Here is a 6,754-nt window from a genome sequence, read left to right on the forward strand (position 1 = left end):
TGCAGTCTATGAGGATTATCCCATTCTCATGCTGCTGGAAGAAGACTTAGCCAACCATGTGAGGCTAACAAAATACGTGGGGATAGTCACCTGCACCCAGGCTAAACAGGCCTCCACAACTAACTCCATTCTTGAGCCTCCTACAGGGACCCAGTCAGAGGTGGTGAAACCAGACCCCAAACCAGAGTTTATGGCAGCAGTTGTAGATCCAGTTCCTGGGACCCAGCCAGAACTAGTCCAAGGATCGGAACTGGTGGAGCAGTCAGCACCAGAGCCTGTGCTTGCAATGCCACCAGAGTCAGGGGAGCCAGCACCAAAGGATGCCACAAAGCCTGAACCTGCAGCAGCAGCAAAACTGGTGCAAGAAGCTCAACCGGAGGCTGAAATACAACCTAGTGTACCAGCGGAGAGTGGTTGACAATCAACGGAGACAACCACATCACCTGCATCGCTTCCAGTGGGACCAAGCCCAAGTCCACAACCCAGCGAGGAACTAATGTCTCCAGCATCAAGGGAGCAGTTCCAGCCAGAGCAGGAAGCAGATGAAAGCCTCAAGCGAGCTTGGACGGCGTCACGGAGCGATCCACCGCCTCTTAGCTCTTCCAATACATATAGGTTTGTTGTAGAAGAAGGACTCTTATACAAGGAGACCCTTTCTGGTGGACAGAAAGAGGACTGGCATTCTCAGAGACAGTTGGTAGTTCCAACTAAGTATAGGGAAAAGCTCTTAAGCTTAGCCCACGATCACCCTAGTGGCTATGCTGGGGTGAACAGAACCAAAGACCATTTGGGGAAGTCAATTCACTGGTAGGGAATGGGCAAGGATGTTCCTACTTATGTCCGGTCTTGTGAGGTATGCCAGAGGGTGGGAAAGCCCCAAGACCAGGTCAAGGCCTCTCGCCAGCCACTCTCCATAGTTGAGGTTCCATTTCAACATGTAGCTGTGGATATTCTGGGTCCTTTCCCTAAGAAGATACCCAGAGGGAAGCTGTACATGCTGTCCTTCATGGATTTTGCCACCTGATGGCCAGAAGCAGTAGCTCTAAGCAATACCAGGGCTAAAAGCATAAGCCAGGCAATGGCATACCTTTTTGCCAGGGTAGGTTGCCCTCAAACATCCTTACAGATTTGGGAACTAACTTCCTGGAAGGGACCATGAAACATCTTTGGGAAGCTCATAGGTTGAACCACTTGGTTGCCACCCCTTACCACCACCAAATAAACGGCGTAGTGGAGAAGTTTAATGGGACTTTGGGGCCCATGATACGTACATTCGTGAATGAGCACTCCAATGATTGGGTGTTATAGCAGTTGCTCTTTGCCTACAGGGCTCCACCATATCTCAGTTTGGGGTTTTCACACTTTGACCTCGTACATGGCCACAAAGCTAAGGGGCCATTACAGTTGGTGAAGCAGCAATGGGAGAGGGTTACATCTTCTCCAGGAACTAACATTTTGGATTTTCTAACCAACCTGCAAAACATCCTCAAGGACTCTCTAGCCCTGGCTCGAGAAAACCTACAGGATGCTCAACAAGAGCAAAAGGCCTGGTATGATAAACATGCCAGAAAGCGTTCCTTCAGAGTAAGTGACCAAATCATGGTCCTGAAAGCGCTCCAGGCCAATAAGATGGAAGCGTCATGGGAGGGGCCATTTATGGTCCAAGAGTGCCTGGGAGCTGTTAATTACCTCATAGTTTTTCCAGAACCTACCCTAAAACCTAAAGTATACCATGTTAATTCTCTAAAGTCCTTTTATTCCTAAGAAATCAAGGTTCTCCAGTTTACAGCCCAGGAGAGAGACGGCACTGAGTGGACTGAAGGAGTCTACTATGAAGGAAAAAGCAATGGTGGCATAGAAGAGATGAGCCTTTCCATGACCTTGGGCGTAAGCAGCTGTGCACCAGGAGCTGTGCACCAGCTTCGCACCAATGTTTTCAGCCACCCCAGCACAGACAGAATGGGTGTACCACTCCATTGACACAGGTGATGCTCTCCCAATTAGAGCCCAACCCTACCGGATGGCTCTGCAAGCCAAAACCGCATTAGAAAGGGAGATCAAGGACATGTTACAGATGGGTGTAATCCGCCCCTCTGAGAGTGCATGAGCCTCTCCAGTGGTTCTGGTTCCCAAACCAGATGGGGAAATCCGCTTTTGTGTGGACTACCATAAGCTAAATGCTGTAACTCACCCAGACAACTATCCAATGCCACACACAGATGAGCTATTGGAGAAACTGGGATGTGCCCAGTTAGTCTCCACCTTAGACTTTAGTAAGGGATACTGGCAAGTGCCGCTAGATGACCCAGCCAAGGAAAGGTCAGCCTTCATCACCCATGTAGGGTTGTATGAATTTAATGTGCTCCCTTTTTGACTGCGAAATGCATCTGCCACCTTCCAGAGACTCGTAGATAACCTTCTGGCTGGATTTGGGGAATTTGCAGTCTCCTACCTTGACAATGTGGCTATATTCTCAGATTCATGGGCAGAACACTTGAAACACCTCCAAGCTGTCTTCCAGCGCATAAGGGAGGCAGGATTAACTGTTAAGGCAAAAAAAGAAGGCAAATAGGCCTAAGCAGGGTAACGTACCTTGGACACCAGGTGGATCAAGGAACTATCAACCCTCTACAGGCTAAAGAAATGTTATCCAAAATTGGCCTGTTCCTAAGTCAAAGAAGTAGGTCCAATCCTTCTCGGGCTTGGCCGGGTATTACCAACAATTGTACCACACTACAGCCAAATTGCGACCCCACTGACAGACCTGACCAGGAAAAAAACAGCCAAATGCAGTTCAGTGGACTGAGAAGGTTCAGAAAGCTTTTAACCACCTTAAGGCGGCACTTACGTCTCACCCTGTTTTAAGGGCCCCAGACTTCGACCAACCGTTCATCGTAACCACAGATGCGTCTGAGCGTGGTGTAGGAGCAGTTTTAATGCAGGAAGGACCATATCAACAATTCCATCCTGTTGTGTTTCTCAGCAAAAAACTTTCTGAGAGGGAAAACTACTGGTCAGTCTCAGAAAAAGAATGTTAAGCCATTCTGTATGCTCTGGAGAAGCTACGCTCATATATTTCGGCGGTTCCACCTGCAGACTGAGCATGCTGCACTGAAGTGGCTTCACACAGTCAAAGAGACTAACAAAAACTTCTTCAGTGGAGTTTAGCTCTTCAAGACTTTGATTTTGAAATACAACACATTTCAGGAGCCTCTAACAAAGTGGCTGATGCAGAAAGTTTCCCAGAATCAGCCGGGTAAAAATGTCCCTGTGTTCTAAGTCATTGTAGTCCTTAAAATGTGAAAAGTACTGTTTAGTTCTTCGTGTAATTATTAGTAAACTTAGAGGTGCATGTATTTTATTAACTGTTTCCTAAATCTCCAGGAAGAAATCCCAGCCGGTGTGGACACAACTTGAACCAGGCTGGCCAGCACCGTCTGTGGTTTGGGGGGGGGGGGGGGGTGATAAATGAAGGTGGGGGTAGCTCCCTTTTATGAACACCCAGCCAGCTAGTTAGCTATAAAACCCCTGTTAGTAGCTGTTCTCTACTTGCTTTACCTCTAAAGGGTTAACAAGCCCACAGGTAAAAGGAAAGGAGTGGGCACCTGACCAAAAGAGCCAAGTTTCTTTGTTTGTTTTTAATAAAATTTACCTTTGTTAAAAACATAAGAATGGCCCTACTGGGTCAGACCAAAGCAGTATCCTGTTTTCTGACAGTGGCCAGTGCCAGGTGCCCCAGAGGGAATGAACAGAACAGGTAACACTGCTCTACAGCCAAAATGCTTCTGAAATAAATGTAGTCAAACTTTACTAATTGTGGGTCACTGAGAACGAAAATGATGCTTAAAATTGTTGATTGGCTCTAGTTTTCAAGATATGCTATTGGGTCAGTATATACGACCCTTGACTTGGGAATGGCGGAGGATAAGTGAGTTATAAAGGGAAGGGATCTCAATTTAAACCAGAAATGATTAAAATACATCTTTGACTGGATCTATGAATAAATCTATGACTGGGTTTGGACAGTACTTGCTTTTTAGGCAAAACAATGAATGATGCAATCTGAAGCTGGCATTGCGTCACACATGATATGAATTGCATCATGTTATTCCTAGAAGTCATGGATGATGCAATCATAATGAAGCTTACATCACTCTGCTGAACAAATTGCCCTATATCAGCTCTAGAAATCATACAGTGTCGTGCTCTCTTATTTGTCAGTGTTTGATTTTGCAAAGGGACACATTTCTGTTTAGCCAAAGTGAGCAGAGATGCCTCGTACTTGTGTGAACAGTGCAGATAATTTCTGCTATGTTTGTGGTGAAGTGACTTTTGCATCACAAAAGCGCAGTATAACCACTATGTTTAAGAAAGCCTATCACCTTTATTTTGGCTGCAAAACTGGAGATCAGGACAAGAGGTGGGCCCCACACATATGCTGCAACACTTGTGCAACAAATCTTCACCAGTGGTTGAACAGGAAAAGGAAATCTATGCCTTTTGCAGTGCCAATGATTTGGAGAGAGACAACAGATCATACCAGCAATTGTTACTTCTGCATGGTGCTTCCAGTTGGGAAAGGTGTATCAAAGAAGAAAAAGTGGACTGTGCATTATCCAAACATTCCATCAGCTATACGCCCAGTACCCCACGGAGAAGGACTGCCGGTTCCTGATGCACCAGAATCATTCTCACTTGAGTCAGACGAGGAAGAGGAAGAGGATGAAACTTCTGGTCCTGAACCATCAATGTCACAGGACCCACATTTTCTCCCATCCTCCTCCTCTGAACCACACCTCATAATACAAGGTGAACTGAATGACCTTGTCAGGGATTTGGAACTACCCAAGAGTAAGGCAGAGCTGTTGGGCTCCAGACCACAGCAGTGGAATCTCCTGGCAGGTGATGTTAGGGTTTCCATGTTCCGTGACCGTCAAAAGGATCTTGTCCCATTCTTCTTCATGGAAGGTGATCTTGTAGCCTGCAACAACATCGATGGTGTGATGGCAGCCCTCAACATCGTTCACGATCCAGATGAGTGGAGACTGTTCATTGATTCATCGAAGACGAGTCTTAAAGCATAATGGTAATGTTTTGCCATCAATTCCAGTTGGTCATGCAGTCCATATGAAGGAAACCTATGACAACATGAAACAACTTTTGAGGTGCGTAAACTATGACCAACATCAGTAGCAACTTTGTGGCGATTTGAAGGTTGTTGCTCTCTTGCTTGGTCTGCAGACTGGATACACAAAGTGCTGCTGTTTTCTCTGCGAATGGGATAGTCGTGCAAGAGATTCCCACTACATCAAGAAAGATTGGCCACTCCGACAGTCATTGGAGCCTGGGAGGAAAAGTGTTCAGCATCCACCACTTGTTGAATCAAGGAAGATTTTGTTACCACCCTTACATATCAAGCTGGGTCTGATGAAGAACTTTGTCAAGGCCATTGACAAAACACAAGCAGCTTTCAAGTACCTCCATGGAAAATTTCCAAGGTTAAGTGAAGCTAAGATAAAGGAAGGTGTCTTTGTTGGTCCTCAGATTCGTGAACTTCTTCGAGATGATGCAATTGACCATGCACTGCGTGGCAAGGAAAAGACGGCATGGAAAGCCTTCCAGTTAGTGGCAATAGATTTTCTCGGAAACAACAAGGCAGACAACTACGGGTTGTTGGTGGAAAACCTCCTCAAGGCATAGAAAAGCCTTGGTTGCAACGTCACTAAAGATACATTTTTTGCACTCTCATCTAGATTTTTTTCCACCGAACTGCGGAGCAGTGAGCGACGAGCACGGCGAGCGATTTCACCAGGACATTGCAACAATGGAGAAACGCTATCAGGGCAAATGGAGCCCATCAATGCTTGCAGACTATTGCTGGACAGTGACAAGAGATGCTCCAGTTAATGAATACAAGAGACAAGCCAAGAAGCACCGAGTAGACACTGAATAGGACTAAACTATGTACATAATAGTTTTTTGCCTTTTGTTTCCTAATAAATTTTATTTATATAACCATTTTGCTGATTTTTAAAGTGTTACATAAACAGGACAGGTGAAATATTATCATGTAAAGCAACCATAAACACATGAAAAGACCTAGGTTTACAATTTATGATTAAAACTCTACTAGCTATACAATATACATAGACATAAAATGTAAAAACTTAAATATCTTAGAAACAGTAGCCAATCAGTTGGTTTAATTGTCATATTTGAATTCAGCACATCAAAATACATAATAAATAGCACATTTTATCTCTGAAGCAGATGACTTCTCAAAAATTGTAGACCAGTGTAATCATCAAGTGATCCATCCCCTGTTGCTCATTCCCAGCTTCTGGCAACAGAGGCTAGGGACACCATTCCTGCCCATCCTGGCTAATAGCCATTGATGGACTGTCATAACTATAAAGGGAAGGGTAATAGCTGTCCTGTGTACAGTACTATAAAACCCCTCCTGGCCAGAGACTCCAAAATCCTTTTCCCTGTAAAGGGTTAAGAAGCTCAGGTAACCTGGCTGGCATCTGACCTAAAGGACCAATAAGGGGACAAGATACTTTCAAATCTTGGGGGGGGAAGGCTGTTGTTTGTGTTCTTTGTTTGGGAGTGTGTTCGTTCTCGGGACTGAGAGGGACCAGACATCAATCCAGGTTCTCCACATCTTTCTAAACAAGTCTCTCCTATTTCAAACTTGTAAGTAAATAGCCAGGCAAGGCGTGTTAGTTTTCCTTTGTTTTTCTCAACTTGTAAA

Source organism: Malaclemys terrapin, chromosome 10, assembly GCF_027887155.1.
Source record: "Malaclemys terrapin pileata isolate rMalTer1 chromosome 10, rMalTer1.hap1, whole genome shotgun sequence".
NCBI lineage: Eukaryota > Metazoa > Chordata > Testudines > Emydidae > Malaclemys > Malaclemys terrapin.